This window comes from Oryctolagus cuniculus, chromosome 20 (assembly GCF_964237555.1).
Source record: "Oryctolagus cuniculus chromosome 20, mOryCun1.1, whole genome shotgun sequence".
NCBI lineage: Eukaryota > Metazoa > Chordata > Mammalia > Lagomorpha > Leporidae > Oryctolagus > Oryctolagus cuniculus.
This window is the reverse complement of record NC_091451.1, coordinates 340,182-366,372: the sequence shown is the minus strand read 5'-3', so window position 1 is coordinate 366,372 and position 26,191 is coordinate 340,182.

Below are 26,191 nucleotides of genomic sequence, written 5' to 3'. Positions count from 1 at the left end.
TCTGGGATTCAGATAGCTACAAATCACCAGATAGTTTTGTTTTCATCCAGGAGTATCTGGACAAATTGTTGTAGTTTTGAAGTGAAATTTAACCAAAAAATCACCGTGAAAGTGGTTTTGGAGAAAAGCACAATCTTTCTGTTCGGCAAATGTATCCAATGTCATGTGTACAGAAAGAAATATCATGTTTTCTCAGGTTTCTGAAGCTTTCTTCCTAGAAAACTCGAATGTGTGGAGGATTTGACTCCAGGTGGAACCAATTAGCGTTTGCCAGCAGAAAACAAAAAGGGTCCTGCTAAAATGCATTCAAAACCTTAAAGTCCATAGAGAATATCCAGCAAACACAAACACACACAGAGGCTGTAGCAAGATCTGGGATTGAGATAGCTACAAATCACCAGATAGTTTTGTTTTCATCCAGGAGTATCTGGACAAATTGTTGTGGATTTCGGGTGAAATTTAACCATGAATCACCGTGAAAGTGGTTTTGGAGAAAAGCACTATCTTCCTGTTTGGCCAATGTATCCAATCTCATGTTTACAGAAAGAAATATCATGTTTTCTCAGGTTTCTGAAGCTTTCTTCCTAGAAAACTCGAATGTGTGGAGGATTTGACTCCAGGTGGAACCAATTAGCGTTTGCCAGCAGAAAACAATAAGGGTCCTGCTAAAATGCATTCAAAACCTTAAAGTCCATAGAGAATATCCAGAAAACACAAAAACACACAGAGGCTGTAGCAAGATCTGGGATTGAGATAGCTACAAATCACCAGATAGTTTTGTTTTCATCCAGGAGTTTCTGGACATATTGTTGTAGTTTTGAAGTGAAATTTAACCAAAATATCACCGTGAAAGTGGTTTTGGAGAAAAACACAATCTTTCTGTTCTGCAAATGAATCCAATGTCATGTTTACAAATGCAAATATCATGTTTTCTCAGGTTTCTGGAGCTTTCTTCCTAGAAAAATCGAATGTGTGGAGTATTGACTCCAGGTGGAACCAGTTAGCGTTTGCCAGCAGAAAACAAAAGGGGTCCTGCTAAAATGCATTCAAACCCTTAAAGTCCATGGAGAATATCCAGAAAACACAAACACACACAGAGGCTGTAGCAAGATCTGGGATTGAGATAGCTACCAATCACCAGATAGTTTTGTTTTCATCCAGGAGTATCTGGACAAATTGTTGTGGATTTCGGGTGAAATTTAACCAAAAATCACCGTGAAAGTGGTTTTGGAGAAAAGCACAATCTTCCTGTTTGGCAAATGTATCCAATGTCATGTTTACAAATACAAATATCATGTTTTCTCAGGTTTCTGAGGCTTTCTTCCTAGAAAACTCGAATGTGTGGAGGATTTGACTCCAGGTGGAACCAATTAGCGTTTGCCAGCAGAAAACAAAAAGGGTCCTCCTAAAATGCATTCAAAACCTTAAAGTCCATAGAGAATATCCAGAAAACACAAACACACACAGAGGCTGGAGCAAGATCTGGGATTGAGATAGCTACAAATCACCAGATAGTTTTGTTTTCATCCAGGAGTATCTGGACAAACTGTTGTGGATTTCGCGTGAAATTTAACCAAAAATCACCGTGAAAGTGGTTTTGGAGGAAAGCACAATCTTCCTGTTCGGCAAATGTATCCAATGTCATGTTTACAGAAAGAAATATTATGTTTTCTCAGGTTTCTGAAGCTTTCTTCCTAGAAAACTCGAATGTGTGGAGGATTTGACTCCAGGTGGAACCAATTAGCGTTTGCCAGCAGAAAACAAAAAGGGTCCTGCTAAAATGCATTCAAAACCTTAAAGTCCATAGAGAATATCCAGAAAACACAAACACACACAGAGGCTGTAGCAAGATCTGGGATTGAGATAGCTACAAATCACCAGATAGATTTGTTTTCATCCAGGAGTATCTGGAAAAATTGTTGTAGTTTTCAAGTGAAATTTAACCAAAAAATCACCGTGAAATTCGTTTTGGTGTAAAGCAAAATCTTTCTGTTAAGCAAATGAATCCAATGTCATGTTTACAAATGCAAATATCATGTTTTCTCAGGTTTCTGGAGCTTTCTTCCTAGAAAACTCGAATGTGTGAAGGATTTGACTCCAGGTGGAACCAATTAGCGTTTGCCAGCAGAAAACAAAAAGGGTCCTGCTAAAATGCATTCAAAACCTTAAAGTCCATAGAGAATATCCAGAGAACACAAACACACACAGAGGCTGTAGCAAGATCTGGGATTGAGATAGCCACAACACAGCAGATAGTTTTGTTTTCATCCAGGAGTATCTCTACATATTGTTGTAGATTTGAAGTGAAATTTAACCAAAAAATCACCGTGAAAGTGGTTTTGGAGAAAATCACAATCTTTCTATTCTGCAAAGGAATCCAAGGTCATGTTTACAAATAAAAATACCATGTTTTCTCAGTTTTCTGAAGCTTTCTTCCTAGACAACTCGAATGTGTGGAGGATTTGACTCCAGGTGGAACCAATTAGCGTTTGCAGCAGAAAACAAAAAGGGTCCTGCTAAAATGCATTCAAAACCTTAAAGTCCATAGAGAATATCCAGAGAACACAAACACACACAGAGGCTGTAGCAAGATCTGGGATTGAGATAGCTACAAATCACCAGATAGTTTTGTTTTCATCCAGGAGTATCTGGACAAATTGTTGTAGTTTTGAAGTGAAATTTAACCAAAAATCACCGTGAAAGTGGTTTTGGAGAAAAGCACAATCTTTCTGTTCAGCAAATGAATCCAAGTTCATGTTTACAAATACAAATATCATGTTTTCTCAGGTTTCTGAAGCTTTCTTCCTAGAAAACTTGAATGTGTGGAGTATTTGACTCCAGGTGGAACCAATTAGCGTTTGCCAGCAGAAAACAAAAAGGGTCCTGCTAAAATGCATTCAAAACCTTAAAGTCCATAGAGAATATCCAGAAAATACAAACACACACAGAGGCTATAGCAAGATCTGGGATTGAGATAGCTACAAATCACCAGATCGTTTTGTTTTCATCCAGGAGTATCTGGACAAATTGTTGTGGATTTCGGGTGAAATTTAACCAAAAATCACCGTGAAAGTCGTTTTGGAGAAAAGCACAATCTTCCTGTACGGCAAATGTATCCAATGTCATGTTTACAGAAAGAAATATCATGTTTTCTCAGGTTTCTGGAGCTTTCTTCCTAGAAAACTCGAATGTGTGGAGTATTTGACTCCAGGTGGAACCAATTAGCGTTTGCCAGCAGAAAATAAAAAGGATCCTGCTAAAATGCATTCAAAACCTTAAAGTCCATAGAGACTGTCCAGAAAACACAAACACACACAGAGGCTGTAGCAAGATCTGGGATTGAGATAGCTACAAATCACCAGATAATTTTGTTTTCATCCAGGAGTATCTGGACAAATTGTTGTAGTTTTGAAGTGAAATTTAACCAAAAATCACCGTGAAAGTGGTTTTGGAGAAAAGCACAACCTTCCTGTTCGACAAATGCATCCAATGTCATGTTTACAGAAAGAAACATCATGTTTTCTCAGGTTTCTGAAGCTTTCATCCTAGAAAACTCGAATATGTGGAGTGTTTCACTCCAGGTGGAACCAATTAGCGTTTGCCAGGAGAAAACAAAAAGGGTCCTGCTAAAATGCATTCAAAACCTTAAAGTCAATAGAGAATATCCAGAAAACACAAACACACACAGAGGCTGTAGCAAGATCTGGGGTTGAGATAGCTACAAATCACCAGATAGTTTTGTTTTCATCCAGGAGTATCTGGACAAATTGTTGTGGATTTCGGGTGAAATTTAGCCAAAAATCACCGTGAAAGTGGTTTTGGAGAAAATCACAATCTTTCTGTTAGCAAATGAATCCAATGTCATGTTTACAAATACAAATATCATGTTTTCTCAGGTTTCTGAAGCTTTCTTCCTAGAAAACTCGAATGTGTGGAGTATTTGACTCCAGGTGGAATCAATTAGCGTTTGACAGCCGAAATCAAAAAGGGTCCTGCTAAAATGCATTCAAAACCTTAAAGTCCATAGAGAATATCCAGAAAACACAAACACACACAGAGGCTGTAGCAAGATCTGGGATTGAGATAGCTACAAATCACCAGATAGTTTTGTTTTCATCCAGGAGTATCTGGACATATTGTTGTAGTTTTGAAGTGAAATTTAACCAAAAAATCACCGTGAAAGTGGTTTTGGAGAAAAGCACAATCTTTCTGTTCAGCAAATGAATCCAAGTTCATGTTTACAAATACAAATATCATGTTTTCTCAGGTTTCTGAAGCTTTCATCCTATAAAACTCGAATGTGTGGAGGATTTGACTCCAGGTGGAACCAATTAGCGTTTGCCAGCAGAAAACAAAAAGGGTCCTGCTAAAATGCATTCAAAACCGTAAAGTCCATAGAGAATATCCAGAAAACACAAACACACACAGAGGCTGTAGCAAGTACTGGGATTGAGATAGCTACAAATCACCAGATAGTTTTGTTTCATCCAGGAGTATCAGGACAATTTGTTGTAGTTTTCAAGTGAAATTCCACCAAAAAATCACCATGAAAGTGGTTTTGGAGAAATGCACAATCTTCCTGTTCCGCAAATGTATCCAATGTCATTTTTACAGAAAGAAATATCATATTTTCTCAGGTTTCTGAAGCTTTCTTCCTAGAAAACTCGAATGTGTGGAGTATTTGACTCCAGGTGGAACCAATTAGCGTTTGCCAGCAGAAAACAAAAAGGGTCCTGCTAAAATGCATTCAAAACCTTAAAGTCCATAGAGAATATCCAGAAAACACAAACACACACAGAGGCTGGAGCAAGATCTGGGATTGAGATAGCTACAAATCACCAGATCGTTTTGTTTTCATCCAGGAGTACCTGGAAAATTTGTTGTGGATTTCGGGTGAAATTTCACCAAAAATCACCATGAAAGTGGTTTTGGAGAAAAGCACAATATTCCTGTTCGGCAAATGTATCCAATGTCATGTTTACAGAAAGAAATATCATGTTTTCTCAGGTTTCTGAAGCTTTCTTCCTAGAAAACTCGAATGTGTGGAGGATTTGACTCCAGGTGGAACCAATTAGCGTTTGCCAGGAGAAAACAAAAAGGGTCCTGCTAAAATGCATTCAAAACCGTAAAGTCCATACAGAATATCCAGAAAACACAAACACACACAGAGGCTGTAGCAAGATCTGGGATTGAGATAGCTACAAATCACCAGATAGTTTTGTTTTCATCCAGGAGTATCTGGACAAATTGTTGTAGTTTTGAAGTGAAATTTAACCAAAAAATCACCGTGAAAGTGGTTTTGGAGAAAAGCACAATCTTTCTATTCTGCAAATGAATCCAAGGTCATGTTTACAAATAAAAATATCATGTTTTCTCAGTTTTCTGAAGCTTTCTTCCTAGAAAACTCGAATGTGTGGAGGATTTGACTCCAGGTGGAACCAATTAGCTTTTGCCAGCAGAAAACAAAAAGGGTCCTGCTAAAATGCATTCAAAACCTTAAAGTCCATAGAGAATATCCAGAAAACACAAACACACACAGAGGCTGTAGCAAGATCTGGGATTGAGATAGCTACAAATCACCAGATAGTTTTGTTTTCATCAAGGAGTATCTGGACATATTGTTGTAGTTTTGAAGTGAAATTTAACCAAAAATCACCGTGAAAGTGGTTTTGGAGAAAAGCACAATCTTTCTGTTCAGCAAATGAATCCAAGTTCATGTTTACAAATACAAATATCTTGTTTTCTCAGGTTTCTGAAGCTTTCTTCCTAGAAAACTTGAATGTGTGGAGTGTTTGACTCCAGGTGGAACCAATTAGCGTTTGCCAGCAGAAAACAAAAAACTTACATGCTAAAATGCATTCAAAACCTTAAAGTCCATAGAGAATATCCAGAAAACACAAACACACACAGAGGCTGTAGGAAGATCTGGGATTGAGATTGCTACAAATCACCAGATAGTTTTGTTTTCATCCAGAGTATCTGGACAAATTGTTGTAGTTTTGAAGTGAAATTTAACCAAAAAATCACCGTGAAAGTGGTTTTGGAGAAAAGCACAATCTTCCTGTTCGGCAAATGTATCCAATGTCATGTTGAGAAATACAAATACCATGTTTTCTCAGGTTTCTGAAGGTTTCTTCCTAGAAAACTTGAATATGTGGAGTGTTTGACTCCAGGTGGAACCAATTAGCGTTTGCCAGCAGAAAACAAAAAGGGTCCTGCTAAAATGCATTCCAAACCTTAAAGTCCATAGAGAATATCCAGAAAACACAAGCACACACAGAGGCTGTAGCAAGATCTTGGGTTGAGATAGCTACAAATCACCAGATAGTTTTGTTTTCATCCAGGAGTATCTGGACAAATTGTTGTGGATTTTGGGTGAAATTTAACCAAAAATCACTGTTAACGTGGTTTTGGAGAAAAGCACAATCTTCCTGTTCGACAAATGTATCCAATGTCATGTTTACAGAAAGAAATATGTTTTCTCAGGTTTCTGAAGCTTTCTTCCTAGAAAACTCGAATGTGTGGAGTATTTGACTCCAGGTGCAACCAATTAGCGTTTGCCAGCAGACAACAAAAAACTTACATGCTAAAATGCATTCAAAACCTTAAAGTATATAGAGAAAATCCAGAAAACACAAACACACATAGAGGATGTAGCAAGATCTGGGATTGAGATAGCTACAAATCACCACATAGTTTTATTTTCATCCAGGAGTATCTGGACAAATTGTTGTAGTTTTGAAGTGAAATTTAACCAAAAATCACCGTGAAAGTGGTTTTGGAGAAAAGCACAATCTTCCTGTTCGGTAAAGGTATCCAATGTCATGTTTACAGAAAGAAATATCATGTTTTCTCAGGTTTCTGGAGCTTTCTTCCTAGAAAACTCGAATGTGTGGAGGATTTGACTCCAGGTGGAACCAATTAGCGTTTGCCAGCAGAAAACAAAAACTTACATGCTAAAATGCATTCAAAACCTTAAAGTCCATAGAGAATATCCAGAAAACACAAACACACACAGAGGCTGTAGCAAGATCTGGGATTGAGATAGCTACAAATCACCAGATAGTTCTGTTTTCATCCAGGAGTATCTGGACAAATTGTTGTAGTTTTGAAGTGAAATTTAACCAAAAATCTCCGTGAAAGTGGTTTTGGAGAAAAGCACAATCTTCCTGTTCGACAAATGTATCCAATGTCATGTTTACAGAAAGAAACATCATGTTTTCTCAGGTTTCTGAAGCTTTCTTCCTAGAAAACTTGAATGTGTGGAGTGTTTGACTCCAGGTGGAACCAATTAGCGTTTGCCAGCAGAAAACAAAAAGGGTCCTGCTAAAATGCATTCAAAACCTTAAAGTCCATAGAGAATATCCAGAAAACACAAACACACACAGAGGCTGTAGCAAGATCTGGGATTGAGATAGCTACAAATCACCAGATACTTTTGTTTTCATCCAGGAGTATCTGGACAAATTGTTGTAGTTTTGAAGTGAAATTTAACCAAAAAATCACCGTGAAAGTGGTTTTGGAGAAAAGCACAATCTTTCTGTTCAGCAAATGAATCCAATGTCATGTTTAGAAATACAAATATCATGTTTTCTCAGGTTTCGGAAGATTTCTTCCTAGAAAACTCGAATGTGTGGAGGATTTGACTCCAGGTGGAACCAATTAGCGTTTGCCAGCAGAAAACAAAAAGGGTCCTGCTAAAATGCATTCAAAACCTTAAAGTCCATAGAGAATATCCAGAAAACACAAACACACACAGAGGCTGTAGCAAGATCTGGGATTGAGATAGCTACAAATCACCAGATAGTTCTGTTTTCATCCAGTTGTATCTGGACAAATTGTTGTAGTTTTGAAGTGAAATTTAACCAAAAATCTCCGTGAAAGTGGTTTTGGAGAAAGGCACAATCTTTCTGTTCAGCAAATGAATCCAATGTCATGTTTACCGAAAGAAATATCATGTTTTCTCAGGTTTCTGGAGCTTTCTTAATAGAAATCTGGATTGTGTGGAGGATTTGATTCCACGTGGAACAAATTAGCGTTTGCCAGCAGAATACAAAAAGGGTCCTGCTAAAATGCATTCAAAACCTTAAAGTCCATAGAGAATTTCCAGAAAACACAAACACACACAGAGGCTGTAGGAAGATCTGGGATTGAGATAGCTACAAATCACCAGATAGTTTTGTTTTCATCCAGGAGTATCTGGACAAATTGTTGTGGATTTCGGGTGAAATTTAACCAAAAATCACCGTGAACCTGGTTTTGGAGAAAAGCACAATCTTCCTGTTCGGCAAAGGTATCCAATGTCATGTTTACAGAAAGAAATATCATGTTTTCTCAGGTTTCTGGAGCTTTCTTCCTAGAAAACTCGAATGTGTGGAGGATTTGACTCCAGGTGGAACCAATTAGCGTTTGCCAGCAGAAAACAAAAAGGGTCCTGCTAAAATGCATTCAAAACCTTAAAGTCCATAGAGAATATCCAGAAAACACAAACACACACAGAGGCTGTAGCAAGATCTGGGATTGAGATAGCTACAAATCACCAGATAGTTTTGTTTTCATCCAGGAGTATCTGGACAAATTGTTGTGGATTTCGGGTGAAATTTAACCAAAAATCACTGTGAACGTGGTTTTGGAGAAAAGCACAATGTTCCTGTTCGGCAAATGTATCCAATGTCATGTTTACAGAAAGAAATATCATGTTTTCTCAGGTTTCTGAAGCTTTCTTCCTAGAAAATTCGAATGTGTGGAGGATTTGACTCCAGGTGGAACCAATTAGCGTTTGCCAGCAGAAAACAAAAAGGGTCCTGCTAAAATGCATTCAAAACCTTAAAGTCCATAGAGAATATCCAGAAAACACAAACACACACAGAGGCTGGAGCAAGATCTGGGATTGAGATAGCTGCAAATCACCAGATAGTTTTGTTTTCATCCAGGAGTTTCTGGACAAATTGTTGTGGATTTCGGGTGAAATTTAACCAAAAATCACCGAGAAAGTGGTTTTGGAGAAAAGCACAATCTTCCTGTTCGGCAATTGTATCCAATGTCATGTTTACAGAAAGAAATATCATGTTTTCTCAGGTTCCTGAAGCTTTTTTCCCAGAAAACTCGAATGTGTGGAGGATTTGACTCCAGGTGGAACCAATTAGGGTTTGCCAGCAGAAAACAAAAAGCGTCCTGCTAAAATGCATTCAAAATCGTAAAGTCCATAGAGAAAATCCAGAAAACACAAACACACACAGAGGCTGTACCAAGATCTGGGATTGAGATAGCTACAAATCACCAGATAGTTTTGTTTTCATCCAGGAGTATCTGGACAAACTGTTGTGGATTTCAGGTAAAATGTAACAAAAAATCACCGTGAAAGTGGTTTTGGAGAAAAGCACAATCTTCCTGTTCGGCAAATGTATCCAATGTCATGTTTACCGAAAGAAATAGCATGTTTTCTCAGGTTTCTGAAGCTTTCTCCTAGAAAGCTCGAATGTGTGGGTTATGTGACTCCAGGTGGAACCAATTAGCGTTTGCCAGCAGAACACAAAAGGGGTCCTGCTAAAATGCATTCAAAACCTTAAAGTCCATAGAGAATATCCAGAAAACACAAACACACACAGAGGCTGTAGCAAGATCTGGGATTGAGATAGCTACAAATCACCAGATAGTTTTGTTTTCATCCAGGAGTATCTGGACAAACTGTTGTGGATTTCAGGTGAAATGTAACAAAAAATCACCGTGAAAGTGGTTTTGGAGAAAATCACAATCTTTCTGTTCAGCAAATGTATCCAATGTCATGTTTACAGAAAGAAATATCATGTTTTCTCAGGTTTCTGGAGCTTTATTAATAGAAATCTGGATTGTGTGGAGGATTTGATTCCACGTGGAACAAATTAGCGTTTGCCAGCAGAATACAAAACGGGTCCTGCTAAAATGCATTCAAAACCGTAAAGTCCATAGAGAATTTCCAGAAAACACAAACACACACAGAGGCTGTAGCAAGATCTGGGATTGAGATAGCTACAAATCACCAGATAGTTTTGTTTTCATCCAGGAGTATCTGGACAAATTGTTGTGGATTTCGGGTGAAATTTAACCAAAAATCACCGTGAAAGTGGTTTTGGAGAAAAGCACAATCTTCCTGTTCGGCAAATGAATCCAATGTCATGTTTAGAAATACAAATATCATGTTTTCTCAGGTTTCTGAAGCTTTCTTCCTAGAAAACTTGAATGTGTGGAGTGTTTGACTCCAGGTGGAACCAATTAGCGTTTCCCAGTTGAAAACAAAAAGGTTCCTGCTAAAATGCATTCAAAACCTTAAAGTCCATAGAGAATATCCAGAAAACACAAACACACACAGAGGCTGTAGCAAGATCTGGGATTGAGATAGCTACAAATCACCAGATAGTTTTGTTTTCATCCAGGAGTATCTGGACAAATTGTTGTGGATTTCGGGTGAAACTTAACCAAAAATCACCGTGTAAGTGGTTTTGGAGAAAAGCACAATCTTCCTGTTCAGCAAATGAATCCAATGTCATGTTTACAGAAAGAAATATCATGTTTTCTCAGGTTTCTGAAGCTTCCTTCCTAGAAAACTCGAATGTGTGGAGGATTTGACTCCAGGTGGAACCAATTAGTGTTTGCCAGCAGAAAACAAAAAGGGTCCTGCTAAAATGCATTCAAAACCTTAAAGTCCATAGAGAATATCCAGAAAACACAAACACACACAGAGGCTGTAGCAAGATCTGGGATTGAGATAGCTACAAATCACCAGATAGTTTTGTTTTCATCCAGGAGTATCTGGACAAATTGTTGTAGTGTTGAAGTGAAATTTAACCAAAAAATCACCGTGAAAGTGGTTTTGGAGAAAAGCACGATCTTTCTGTTCAAAAAATGAATCCAATGTCATGTTTACAAATACAAATATCATGTTTTCTCAGGTTTCTGGAGCTTTCTTCCTACAAAACTCGAATGTGTGGAGGATTTGACTCCAGGTGGAACCAATTAGCGTTTGCCAGCAGAAAACAAAAAGGGTCCTGCTAAAATGCATTCAAAACCTTAAAGTCCATAGAGAATATCCAGCAAACACAAACACACACAGAGGCTGTAGCAAGATCTGGGATTGAAATAGCTACAAATCAACAGAGAGTTTTCTTTTCATCCAGGAGTATGTGAACAAATTGTTGTGGATTTCGGGTGAAATTTAACCAAAAATCACCGTGAAAGCGGTTTTGGAGAAAAGCACGATCTTCCTGTTCCGCAAATGTATCCAATGTCATGTTTACAGAAAGAAATATCATGTTTTCTCAGGTTTCTGAAGCTTTCTTCCTAAAAAACTCGAATGTGTGGAGTATTTGACTCCAGGTGGAACCAATTAGTGTTTGCCAGCAGAAACCAAAAAGGGTCCTGCTAAAATGCATTCAAAACCTTAAAGTCCATAGAGAATATCCAGAAAACACAAACACACACAGAGGCTGTAGCAAGATCTGGGATTGACATAGCTACAAATCACCAGATAGTTTTGTTTTCATCCAGGAGTATCTGGAAAAATGGTTGTGGATTTCGGGTGAAATTTAACCTAAAATCATCGTGAAAGTTCTTTTGGAGAAAAGCACAATCTTTCTGTTCAGCAAATGAATCCAATGTCATGTTTACAAATACAAATATCCTGTTTTCTCAGGTTTCTGGAGCTTTCTTCCTAGAAAACTCAAATGTGTGGAGGATTTGACTCCAGGTGGAACCAATTAGCGTTTGCCAGCAGCAAACAAAAAGGGTCCTGCTAAAATGCATGCAAAATCTTAAAGTCCATAGAGAATGTCAAGAAAACACAAACACACACAGAGGCTGTAGCAAGATCTGGGATTGAGATAGCTACAAATCACCAGATAGTTTTGTTTTCATCCAGGAGTATCTGGACAAATTGTTGTGGATTTCGGGTGAAATTTAACCTAAAATCACAGTGAAAGTGGTTTTGGAGAAAAGCACAATCTTTCTGTTCAGCAAATGAATCCAATGTCATGTTTATAAATACAAATATCAAGCTTTCTCAGTTTTCTGGAGCTTTCTTCCTACAAAACTCGAATGTGTGGAGGATTTGACTCCAGGTGGAACCAATCAGCGTTTGCCAGCAGCAAACAAAAAGGGTCCTGCTAAAATGCATTCCAAACCTTAAAGTCCATAGAGAATATCCAGAAAACACAAACACACACAGAGGCTGTAGCAAGATCTGGGATTGAGATAGCTACAAATCACCAGATAGTTTTGTTTTCATCCAGGAGTATCTGGACAAATTGTTGTAGTTTTGAAGTGAAATTTAATCAAAAAATCACCGAGAAAGTGGTTTTGGAGAAAAGCACAATCTTTCTGTTCAGCAAATGCATCCAATGTCATGTTTACAAATACAAATATCATGTCTTCTCAGGTTTCTGAAGCTTTCTTCCTAGAAAACTCAAATGTGTAGGATTTGACTCCAGGTGGAACCAATTAGCGTTTGCCAGCAGCAAACAAAAAGGGTCCTGCTAAAATGCATTCAAAACCTTAAAGTCCATAGAGAATATCCAGAAAACACAAACACACACAGAGGCTGTAGCAAGATCTGGGATTGAGATAGCTACAAATCACCAGATAGTTTTGTTTTCATCCAGGAGTATCTGGACAAATTGTTGTGGATTTCGGGTGAAATTTAACCAAAAATCACCGTGAAAGTGGTTTTGGAGAAAAGCACAATCTTTCTGTTCAGCAAATGAATCCAATGTCATGTTTACAAATACAAATATCATGTCTTCTCAGGTTTCTGAAGCTTTCTTCCTAGAAAACTCAAATGTGTGGAGTATTTGACTCCAGGTGGAACCAATTAGCGTTTCCAGCAGAATATAAAAAGGGTCCTGCTAAAATGCATTCAAAACCGTAAAGTCCATAGAGAATATGCAGAAAATACAAACACACACAGAGGCTGTAGCAAGATCTGGGATTGAGATAGCTACAAATCACCAGATAGTTTTGTTTTCATCCAGGAGTATCTGGACAGATTGTTATGGATTTCGGGTGAAATTTACCCTAAAATCACCGTGAAAGTGGTTTTGGAGAAAAGCACAATCTTTCTGTTCAGCAAATGAATCCAATGTGATGTTTACAAATACAAATATCCTGTTTTCTCAGGTTTCTGGAGCTTTCTTCCTAGAAAACTCAAATGTGTGGAGGATTTGACTCCAGGTGGAACCAATTAGCGTTTGCCAGCAGAAAACAAAAAGGGTCCTGCAAAAATGCATTCAAAATCTTAAAGTCCATAGAGAATGTCAAGAAAACACAAACACACACAGAGGCTGTAGCAAGATTTGGGATTGAGATAGCTACAAATCACCAGATAGTTTTGTTTTCATCCAGGAGTATCTGGACAAATTGTTGTGGATTTCGGGTGAAATTTAACCTAAAATCACCGTGAAAGTGGTTTTGGAGAAAAGCACAATCTTTCTGTTCAGCAAATGAATCCAATGTCATGTTTACAAATACAAATATAAAGCTTTCTCAGTTTTCTGGAGCTTTCTTCCTTATAAACTCGAATGTGCGGAGGATTTGACTCCAGGTGGAACCAATTAGCGTTTGCCAGCAGAAAACAAAAAGGGTCCTGCTAAAGTGCATTCAAAACCTTAAAGTCCATAGAGAATATCCAGAAAACACAAACACACACAGAGGCTGTAGCAAGATCTGGGATTGAGATAGCTACAAATCACCAGATAATTTTGTTTTCATCCAGGAGTATCGGGACAAATTTTTGTAGTTTTGAAGTGAAATTTAACCAAAAAATCACAGTGTAAGTGGTTTTGTAGAAAAGCACAATCTTTCTGTTCAGCAAATGAATCCAATGTCATGTTTACAAATGCAAATATCATGTTTTCTCAGGTTTCTGGAGCTTTCTTCCTAGAAAACTCGAATGTGTGGAGGATTTGACTCCAGGTGTTACAAATCAGCGTTTGCCAGCAGAAAACAAAAAGGGTCCTGCTAAAATGCATTCAAAACATTAAAGTCCATAGAGAATATCCAGAAAACACAAACACACACAGAGGCTGTAGCAAGATCTGGGATTGAGATAGCTACAAATCACCAGGTAGTTTTGTTTTCATCCAGGAGTATCTGGACCAATTGTTGTGGATTTCGGGTGAAATTTAACCTAAAATCACCGTGAAAGTGGTTTTGGAGAAAAGCACAATCTTTCTGTTCAGCAAATGAATCCAATGTCATGTTTACAAATACAAATATCATGTTTTCTCAGGTTTCTGGAGCTTTCTTCCTAGAAAACTCAAATGTGTGGAGGATTAGACTCCAGGTGGAACCAATTAGCGTTTGCCAGCAGCAAACAAAAAGGGTCCTGCTAAAATGCATTCAAAACCTTAAAGTCCATAGAGAATATCCAGAAAACACAAACACACACAGAGGCTGTAGCAAGATCTGGGATTGAGATAGCTACAAATCACCAGATAGTTTTGTTTTCATCCAGGAGTATCTGGACAAATTGTTGTGGATTTCGAGTGAAATTTAACCAAAAAATCACCGTGAAAGTGGTTTTGGAGAAAAGCACAATCTTTCTGTTCAACAAATGAATCCAATGTCATGTTTACAAATACAAATATCATGTTTTCTCAGGTTTCTGGAGCTTTCTTCCTACAAAACTCGAATGTGTGGAGGATTTGACTCCAGGTGGAACCAATTAGCGTTTGCCAGCAGAATACTAAAACTTACATACTAAAATGGTTTCAAAACCGTAAAGTCCATAGAGAATGTCCAGAAAACACAAACAAACTCAGAGGCTGTAGCAAGATCTGGGATTGAGATAGCTACAAATCACCAGATAGTTTTGTTTTCATCCAGGAGTATCTGGACAAATTGTTGTGGATTTCGAGTGAAATTTAAACAAAAATCACCATGAAAGTGGTTTTGGAGAAAAGCACAATCTTCCTGTTCAGCAAATGTATCCAATGACATGTTTACAGAAAGAAATATCATGTTTTCTCAGGTTTCTGAAGCTTTCTTCCTAGAAAACTCGAAAGTGTGGAGGATTTGACTCCAGGTGGAACCAATTAGCATTTGCCAGCAGCAAACAAAAAGGGTCCTGCTAAAATGCATTCCAAACCTTAAAGTCCATAGAGAATGTCCAGAAAACACAAACACACACAGAGGCTGTAGCAAGATCTGGGATTGAGATAGCTACAAATCACCAGATAGTTTTTTTTTTTTTTTCATCCAGGAGTATCGGGACAAATTGTTGTAGTTTTGAAGAGAAATGTAACCAAAAAATCACCGTGAAAGTGGTTTTGGAGAAAAGCACAATCTTTCTGTTCAGCAAATGAATCCAATGTCATATTTACAAATACAAGTATCATGTTTTCTCAGGTTTCTGGAGCTTTCTTCCTAGGAAACTCGAATGTGTGGAGGATTTGACTCCAGGTGGAACCAATTAGCGTTTGCCAGCTGAAAACAAAAACTTACATGCTAAAATGCATTCAAAACCATAAAGTCCATAGAGACTGTCCAGACAACACAAACACACACAGAGGCTGTAGCAAGATCTGGGATTGAGATAGCTACAAATCACCAGATAGTTTTGTTTTCATCCAGGAGTATCTGGACAAATTGTTGTAGTTTTGAAGTGAAATTTAACCAAAAAATGACCGTGAAAGTGGTTTTGGAGAAAAGCACAATCTTTCTGTTCAGCAAATGAATCCAATGTCATGTTTACAAATGCAAATATCATGTTTTCTCAGGTTTCTGGAGCGGTCTTCCAAGAAAACTCAAATGTGTGGAGGATTTGAAACCAGGTGGAACCAATTAGCTTTTGCCATCAGCAAACAAAAAGGGTCCTGCTAAAATGCATTCAAAATCTTAAAGTCCATAGAGAATGTCAAGAAAACACAAACACACACAGAGGCTGTAGCAAGATCTGGGATTGAGATAGCTACAAATCACCAGATAGTTTTGTTTTCATCCAGGAGTATCTGGACAAATTGTTGTGGATTTCGGGTGAAATTTAACCTAAAATCACCGTGAAAGTGGTTTTGGAGAAAAGCACAATCTTTCTGTTCAGCAATTGAATCCAATGTCATGTTTACATATACAAATATCAAGCTTTCTCAGTTTTCTGGAGCTTTCTTCCTAATAAACTCGAATGTGTGGAGGATTTGACTCCAGGTGGAAACGATCAGCGTTTGCCAGCAGCAAACAAAAAGGGTCCTGCTAAAATGCATTCCAAACCTTAAAGTCCATAGAGAATATCCAGAAAACACAAACACACACAGAGGCTGTAGCAAGATCTGGGATTGAGATAGCTACAAATCACCAGATAGTTTTGTTTTCATCCAGGAGTATCTGGACATATTGTTGTGGATTTCGGGTGAAATTTAACCTAAAATCACCGTGAAAGTGGTTTTGGAGAAAAGCACAATCTTTCTGTTCAGCAAATGAATCCAATGTCATGTTTACAAATACAAATATCCTGTTTTCTCAGGTTTCTGGAGCTTTCTTCCTAGAAAACTCAAATGTGTGGAGGATTTGACTCCAGGTGGAACCAATTAGCGTTTGCCAGCAGAAAACAAAAAGGGTCCTGCTAAAATGCACTCAAAACCTTAAAGTCCATAGAGAATATCCAGAAAACACAAACACACACAGAGGCTGTAGCAAGATCTGGGATTGAGATAGCTACAAATCACCAGATAGTTTTGTTTTCATCCAGGAGTATCTGGACAAATTGCTGTGGATTTTGGGTGAAATTTAACCAAAAATCATCATGAAAGTCGTTTTGGAGAAAAGCACAATCTTCGTGTTCGGCAAATGTATCCAATGTCATGTTTACAGAAAGAAATATCATGTTTTCTCAGGTTTCTGAAGCTTTCTTCCTAGAAAACTCGAATGTGTGGCGTATTTGACTCCAGGTGGAACCAATTAGCGTTTGCCAGCTGAAAACTAAAACTTATATGCTAAAATGGTTTCAAAACTGTAAAGTCCATAGAGAATGTCCAGAAAACACAAACAAACTCAGAGGCTGTAGCAAGATCTGGGATTGAGATAGCCACAACACCCCACATAGTTTTGTTTTCCTCCAGGAGTATCTGGACAAATTGTTGTGGATTTCAGGTGAAATTTAACCAAAAATCACCGTGAAAGTGGTTTTGGAGAAAAGCACAATCTTTCTGTTCAGCAAATGAATCCAATGTCATGTTTACAAATGCAAATATCATGTTTTCTCAGGTTTCTGGAGCTTTCTTCCTAGAAAACTCGAATGTGTGGAGGATTTCACTCCAGGTGGTACCAATCAGCGTTTGCCAGCAGAAAACAAAAAGGGTCCTGCTAAAATGCATTCCAAACCTTAAAGTCCATAGAGAATATCCAGCAAACACAAACACACACAGAGGCTGTAGCAAGATCTGGGATTGAGATAGCTACAAATCACCAGATAGTTTTGTTTTCATCCAGGAGTATCTGGACAAATTGTTGTGGATTTCGGGTGAAATTTAACCTAAAATCACCATGAAAGCGGTTTTGGAGAAAAGCACAATCTTTCTGTTCAGCAAATGAATCCAATGTGATGTTTACAAATACAAATATCCTGTTTTCTCAGGTTTCTGGAGCTTTCCTCTTAGAAAACTCAAATGTGTGGAGGATTTGACTCCAGGTGGAACCAATTAGCGTTTGCCAGCAGCAAACAAAAAGGGTCCTGCTAAAATGCATTCAAAACCTTAAAGTCCATAGAGAATATCCAGAAAACACAAACACACACAGAGGCTGTAGCAAGATCTGGGATTGAGATAGCTACAAATCACCAGATAGTTTTGTTTTCATCCAGGAGTATCTGGACTAATTGCTGTAGTGTTGAAGTGAAATTTAACCAAAAAATCACCGTGAAAGTGGTTTTGGAGAAAAGAACAATCTTTCTGTTCAACAAATGAATCCAATGTCATGTTTAAAAATACAAATATCATGTTTTCTCAGGTTTCTGGAGCTTTCTTCCTTGAAAAGTCGAATGTGTGGAGGATTTGACTCCAGGTGGAACCAATTAGCGTTTGCCAGCAGAAAACTAAAACTTACATACTAAAATGGTTTCAAAACCCTAAAGTCCATAAAGAATGTCCAGAAAACACAAACAAACTCAGAGGCTGTAGCAAGATCTGGGATTGAGATAGCTACAAATCACCAGATAGTTTTGTTTTCCTCCAGGAGTATCTGGACAAATTGTTGTAGTTTTGAAGTGAAATTTAACCAAGAAATCACTGTGAAAGTTATTTTGGAGAAAAGCACAATCTTTCTGTTCAGCAAATGAATCCAATGTCATGTGTAAAAATACAAATATCATGTTTTCTCAGGTTTCTGGAGCTTTCTTCCTAGAAAACTCGAATGTGTGGAGGATTTGACTCCAGGTGGTACCAATCAGCGTTTGCCAGCAGAAAACAAAAAGGGTCCTGCTAAAATGCATTCCAAACCTTAAAGTCCATAGAGAATATCCAGCAAACACAAACACACACAGAGGCTGTAGCAAGATCTGGGATTGAGATAGCTACAAATCACCAGATAGTTTTGTTTTCATCCAGGAGTATCTGGACAAATTGTTGTGGATTTCGAGTGAAATTTAACCTAAAATCACCGTGAAAGTGGTTTTGGAGAAAAGAACAATCTTTCTGTTCAACAAATGAATCCAATGTCATGTTTAAAAATACAAATATCATGTTTTCTCAGGTTTCTGGAGCTTACTTCCTTGAAAACTCGAATGTGTGGGGGATTTGACTCCAGGTGGAACCAATTAGCGTTTGCCAGCAGAAAACTAAAACTTACATACTAAAATGGTTTCAAAACCCTAAAGTCCATACAGAATGTCCAGAAAACACAAACAAACTCAGAGGCTGTAGCAAGATCTGGGATTGAGATAGCTACAAATCACCAGATAGTTTTGTTTTCCTCCAGGAGTATCTGGACAAATTGTTGTAGTTTTGAAGTGAAATTTAACCAAAAAATGACCGTGAAAGTGGTTTTGGAGAAAAGCACAATCTTTCTGTTCAGCAAATGAATCCAATGTGATGTTTACAGAAAGAAATATCATGTTTTCTCAGGTTTCTGGAGCTTTCTTCCTAGAAAACTCAAATGTGTGGAGGATTTGACTCCAGGTGGTACCAATCAGCGTTTGCCAGCAGAAAACAAAAAGGGTCCTGCTAAAATGCATTCAAAACCTTAAAGTCCATAGAGAATATCCAGAAAACACAAACACACACAGAGGCTGTAGCAAGATCTGGGATTGAGATAGCTACAAATCACCAGATAGTTTTGTTTTCATCCAGGAGTATCTGGACAAATTGTTGTGGATTTCGAGTGAAATTTAACCTAAAATCACCATGAAAGTGGTTTTGGAGAAAAGCACAATCTTTCTGTTCAGCAAATGAATCCAATGTCATGTTTACAAATACAAATATCCTGTTTTCTCAGGTTTCTGGAGCTTTCTTCCTAGAAAACTCAAATGTGTGGAGGATTTGAAACCAGGTGGAACCAATTAGCGTTTGCCAGCGGCAAACAAAAAGGGTCCTGCTAAAATGCATTCAAAATCTTAAAGTCCATAGAGAATGTCAAGAAAACACAAACACACACAGAGGCTGTAGCAAGATCTGGGATTGAGATAGCTACAAATCACCAGATAGTTTTGTTTTCATCCAGGAATATCTGGACAAATGGTTGTGGATTTCGGGTGAAATTTAACCTAAAATCACCGTGAAAGTGGTTTTGGAGAAAAGCACAATCTTTCTGTTCAGCAAATGAATCCAATGTCATGTTTACAAATACAAATATCAAGCTTTCTCAGTTTTCTGGAGCTTTCTTCCTAATAAACTCGAAAGTGTGGAGGATTTGACTCCAGGTGGAACCAATCAGCGTTTGCCAGCAGCAAACAAAAAGGGTCCTGCTAAAATGCATTCCAAACCTTAAAGTCCATAGAGAATATCCAGCAAACACAAACACACACAGAGGCTGTAGCAAGATCTGGGATTGAGATAGCTACAAATCACCAGATAGTTTTGTTTTCATCCAGGAGTATCTGGACAAATTGTTGTGGATTTCGAGTGAAATTTAACCTAAAATCACCGTGAAAGTGGTTTTGGAGAAAAGCACAATCTTTCTGTTCAGCAAATGAATCCAATGTCATGTTTACAAATACAAATATCCTGTTTTCTCAGGTTTCTGGAGCTTTCTTCCTAGAAAACTCAAATGTGTGGAGGATGTGAAACCAGGTGGAACAAATTAGCGTTTGCCAGCAGCAAACAAAAAGGGTCCTGCTAAAATGCATTCAAAATCTTAAAGTCCATAGAGAATGTCAAGAAAACACAAACACACACAGAGGCTGTAGCAAGATCTGGGATTGAGATAGCTACAAATCACCAGATAGTTTTGTTTTCATCCAGGAATATCTGGACAAATTGTTGTGGATTTCGGGTGAAATTTAACCTAAAATCACCGTGAAAGTGGTTTTGGAGAAAAGCACAATCTTTCTGTTCAGCAAATGAATCCAATGTCATGTTTACAAATACAAATATCAAGCTTTCTCAGTTTTCTGGAGCTTTCTTCCTAATAAACTCGAAAGTGTGGAGGATTTGACTCCAGGTGGAACCAATTAGCGTTTGCCAGCTGAAAACAAAAACTTACATGCTAAAATGCATTCAAAACCGTAAAGTCCATAGAGAATGTCCAGAAAACACAAACACACAGAGAGGCTGTAGCAAGATCTGGGATTGAGATAGCTACAAATCACCAGATAGTTTTGTTTTCATCCAGGAGTATCTGGACAAATTGTTGTGGATTTCGGGTGAAATTCAACCAAAAATCACCGTGAAAGTGGTTTTGGAGAAAAGCACTATCTTCCTCTTTGGCCAATGTATCCAATCTCATGTTTACAGAATGAAATATCATGTTTTCTCAGGTTTCTGAAGCTTTCTTCCTAGAAAACTCGAATGTGTGGAGGATTTGACTCCAGGTGGAACCAATTAGCGTTTGCCAGCAGAAAACTAAAACTTACATACTAAAATGGTTTCAAAACCGTAAAGTCCATACAGAATGTCCAGAAAACACAAACAAACTCAGAGGCTGTAGCAAGATCTGGGATTGAGATAGCTACAAATCACCAGATAATTTTGTTTTCCTCCAGGAGTATCTGGACAAATTGTTGTAGTTTTGAAGTGAAATTTAACCAAAAAATGAACGTGAAAGTGGTTTTGGAGAAAAGCACAATCTTTCTGTTCAGCAAATGAATCCAATGTCATGTTTACAAATGCAAATATCATGTTTTCTCAGGTTTCTGGAGCTTTCTTCCTAGAAAACTCGAATGTGTGGAGGATTTCACTCCAGGTGGTACCAATCAGCGTTTGCCAGCAGAAAACAAAAAGGGTCCTGCTAAAATGCATTCAAAACCTTAAAGTCCATAGAGAATATCCAGAAAACACAAACACACACAGAGGCTGTAGCAAGATCTGGGATTGAGATAGCTACAAATCACCAGATAGTTTTGTTTTCATCCAGGAGTATCTGGACAAATTGTTGTGGATGTCGAGTGAAATTTAACCTAAAATCACCGTGAAAGTGGTTTTGGAGAAAAGCACAATCTTTCTGTTCAGCAAATGAATCCAATGTCATGTTTACAAATACAAATATCCTGTTTTCTCAGGTTTCTGGAGCTTTCTTCCTAGAAAACTCAAATGTGTGGAGGATTTGAAACCAGGTGGAACCAATTAGCGTTTGCCAGCAGCAAACAAAAAGGGTCCTGCTAAAATGCATTCAAAATCTTAAAGTCCATAGAGAATGTCAAGAAAACACAAACACACACAGAGGCTGTAGCAAGATCTGGGATTGAGATAGCTACAAATCACCAGATAGTTTTGTTTTCATCCAGGAGTATCTGGACAAATTGTTGTGGATTTCAGGTGAAATTTAACCTAAAATCACCGTGAAAGTGGTTTTGGAGAAAAGCACAATCTTTCTCTTCAGCAAATGAATCCAATGTCATGTTTACAAATACAAATATCAAGCTTTCTCAGTTTTCTGGAGCTTTCTTCCTAATAAACTCGAATGTGTGGAGGATTTGACTCCAGGTGGAACCAATCAGCGTTTGCCAGCAGCAAACAAAAAGGGTCCTGCTAAAATGCATTCCAAACCTTAAAGTCCATAGAGAATATCCAGAAAACACAAACACACACAGAGGCTGTAGCAAGATCTGGGACTGAGATAGCTACAAATCACCAGATAGTTTTTTTTTTTTTTCATCCAGGAGTATCGGGACAAATTGTTGTAGTTTTGAAGAGAAATGTAACAAAAAAAAATCACCGTGAAAGTGGTTTTGGAGAAAAGCACAATCTTTCTGTTCAGCAAATGAATCCAATGTCATATTTACAAATACAAATATCATGTTTTCTCAGGTTTCTTAAGCTTTCTTCCTAGAAAACTCGAATGTGTGGAGGATTTGACTCCAGGTGGAACCAATTAGCGTTTGCCAGCTGAAAACAAAAACTTACATGCTAAAATGCATTCAAAACCATAAAGTCCATAGAGACTGTCCAGACAACACAAACACACACAGAGGCTGTAGCAAGATCTGGGATTGAGATAGCTACAAATCACCAGATAATTTTGTTTTCATCCAGGAGTATCTGGACAAATTGTTGCAGTTTTGAAGTGAAATTTAACCAAAAAATGACCGTGAAAGTGGTTTTGGAGAAAAGCACAATCTTCCTGTTCAGCAAATGAATCCAATGTCATGTTTACAAACGCAAATATCATGTTTTCTCAGGTTTCTGGAGCTTTCTTCCTAGAAAACTCGAATGTGTGGAGGATTTGACTCCAGGTGGTACCAATCAGCGTTTGCCAGCAGAAAACAAAAAGGGTCCTGCTAAAATGCATTCAAAACCTTAAAGTCCATAGAGAATATCCAGAAAACACAAACACACACAGAGGCTGTAGCAAGATCTGGGATTGAGATAGCTACAAATCACCAGATAGTTTTGTTTTCATCCAGGAGTATCTGGACAAATTGTTGTGGATTTCGAGTGAAATTTAAACAAAAATCACCATGAAAGTGGTTTTGGAGAAAAGCACAATCTTCCTGTTCGGAAAATGTATCCAATGACATGTTTACTGAAAGAAATATCATGTATTCTCAGGTTTCTAAAGCTTTCTTCCTAGAAAACTCGAAAGTGTGGAGGATTTGACTCCAGGTGGAACCAATTAGCGTTTGCCAGCAGAAAACAAAAAGGGTCCTGCTAAAATGCATTCAAAACCTTAAAGTCCATAGAGAATATCCAGAAAACACAAACACACACAGAGGCTGTAGCAAGATCTGGGATTGAGATACCTACAAATCACCAGATAGTTTCTTTTTCCTCCAGAAGTATCTGGACAAATTGCTGTGGATTTCGGGTGAAATTTAACCAAAAATCACCATGAAACTGGTTATGGAGAAAAGCACAATCTTCCTGTTCGGGAAATGTATGCAATGTCATGTTTACAGAAAGAAATATCATGGTTTCTCAGGTTTCTGAAGCTTTCTTCCTAGAAAACTCGAATGTGTGGAGAATTTGACTCCAGGTGGAACCAATTAGCGTTTGCCAGCAGAAAACTAAAACTTACATGCTAAAATGGTTTCAAAACCATAAAGTCCATTAGAATGTCCAGAAAACACAAACAAACTCAGAGGCTGTAGCAAGATCTGGGATTGAGATAGCCACAACACACCATATAGTTTTATTTTCATCCAGGAGTATCTGGACAAATGGTTGTGGATTTCGGGTGAAATTTAACGTAAAATCACCGTGAAAGTGGTTTTGGAGAAAAGCACATACTTTTTTCCGCAAATGTATCCAATGTCATGTTTACAGAAAGAAATATCATGTTTTCTCAGGTTTCTGAAGCTTTCTTCCTAGAAAACTCGAATGTGTGGAGTATTTTACTCCAGGTGGAACCAATTAGCGTTTGCCAGCAGAAAACAAAAAGGGTCCTGCTAAAATGCATTCAAAACCTTAAAGTCCATAGAGAATATCCAGAAAACACAAACACACACAGAGGCTGTAGCAAGATCTGGGATTGAGATAGCTACAAATCACCAGATAGTTTTGTTTTCATCCAGGAGTATCTGGACAAATTGTTGTCGATTTCGGTGAATTTTAACCAAAAATCACCGTGAAAGTGGTTTTGGAGAAAAGCACAATCTTCCTGTTCGGCAAATGAATCCAAAGTCATGTTTACAAATACAAATATCCTGTTTTCTCAGGTTTCTGGAGCTTTCTTCCTAGAAAACTCGAATGTGTGTAGGATTTGACTCAAGGTGGAACTAATTAGCGTTTGCCAGCAGAAAACAAAAAGGGTCCTGCTAAAATGCATTCAAAACCATAAAGTCCATAGAGAATGTCCAGAAAACACAAACACACACAGAGGCTGTAGCAAGATTTGGGATGGAGATACCCACAACACACCACATAGTTTTGTTTTCATCCAGGAGTATCTGGGCAAATTGTTGTGGATTTCGGGTGAAATTTAACCAAAAATCACCGTGAAAGTGGTTTTGGAGAAAAGCACAATCTTCCTGTTCGGCAAATGTATCCAATGTCATGTTTACAGAAAGAAATATCATGTTTTCTCAGGTTTCTGAAGCTTTCTTCCTAGAAAACTCGAATGTGTGGAGTATTTTACTCCAGGTGGAACCAATTAGCGTTTGCCAGCAGCAAACAAAAAGGGTCCTGCTAAAATGCACTCAAAACCTTAAAGTCCATAGAGAATATCCAGAAAACACAAACACACACAGAGGCTGTAGCAAGATCTGGGATTCAGATAGCCACAACACCCCACATAGTTTTGTTTTCCTCCAGGAGTATCTGGACAAATTGTTGTGGATTTCGGGTGAAATTTAACCAAAAATCACCGTGAAAGTGGTTTTGGAGAAAAGCACAATCTTTCTGTTCAGCAAATGAATCCAATGTCATGTTTACAAATACAAATATCATGTTTTCTCAGGTTTCTGGAGCTTTCTTCCTAGAAAACTCGAATGTGTGGAGTATTTGACTGCAGGTGGAACCAATTAGTGTTTGCCAGCAGAAAACAAAAAGGGTCCTGCTAAAATGCATTCAAAACCTTAAAGTCCATAGAGACTGTCCAGAAAACACAAACACACACAGAGGCTGTAGCAAGATCTGGGATTGAGATAGCTACAAATCAGCAGAGAGTTTTTTTTCATCCAGGACTATGAGGACAAATTGTTGTGGATTTCGGGTGAAATTTAACCTAAAATCACCGTGAAAGTGGTTTTGGAGAAAAGCACAATCTTTCTGTTCAGCAAATGAATCCAATGTCATGTTTACAAATACAAATATCCTGTTTTCTCAGGTTTCTGGAGCTTTCTTCCTAGAAAACTCGAATGTGTGGAGGATTTGACTCCAGGTGGAACCAATTAGCGTTTGCCAGCAGAAAACAAAAAGGGTCCTGCTAAAATGCACTCAAAACCATAAAGTCCATAGAGAATATCCAGACAACACAAACACACACAGAGGCTGTAGCAAGATCTGGGATTGAGATAGCTACAAATCACCAGATAGTTTTGTTTTCATCCAGGAGTATCGGGACAAATTGTTGTAGTTTTGAAGTGAAATGTAACCAAAAAATCACCGTGAAAGTGGTTTTGGAGAAAAGCACAATCTTTCTGTTCAGCAAATGAATCCAATGTCATGTTTACAAATACAAATATCATGTTTTCTCAGGTTTCTGGAGTTTTCTTCCTAGAAAACTCGAATGTGTGTAGGATTTGACTCCAGGTGGAACCAATTAGCATTTGCAAGCAGAAAACAAAAAGGGTCCTGCTAAAATGCATTCAAAACCTTAAAGTCCATAGAGAATGTCCAGAAAACACAAACACACACAGAGGCTGTAGCAAGATCTGGGTTTGAGATAGCTACAAATCACCAGATAGTTTTGTTTTCATCCAGGAGTATCTGGACAAATGGTTGTGGATTTCTGGTGAAATTTAACCAAAAATCACCGTGAAAGTGGTTTTGGAGAAAAGCACAATCTTCCTGTTCGGCAAATGTATCCAATGTCATGTTTACAGAAAGAAATATCATGTTTTCTCAGGTTTCTGAAGCTTTCTTCCTAGAAAACTCGAATGTGTGGAGTATTTGACTCCAGGTGGAACCAATTAGCGTTTGCC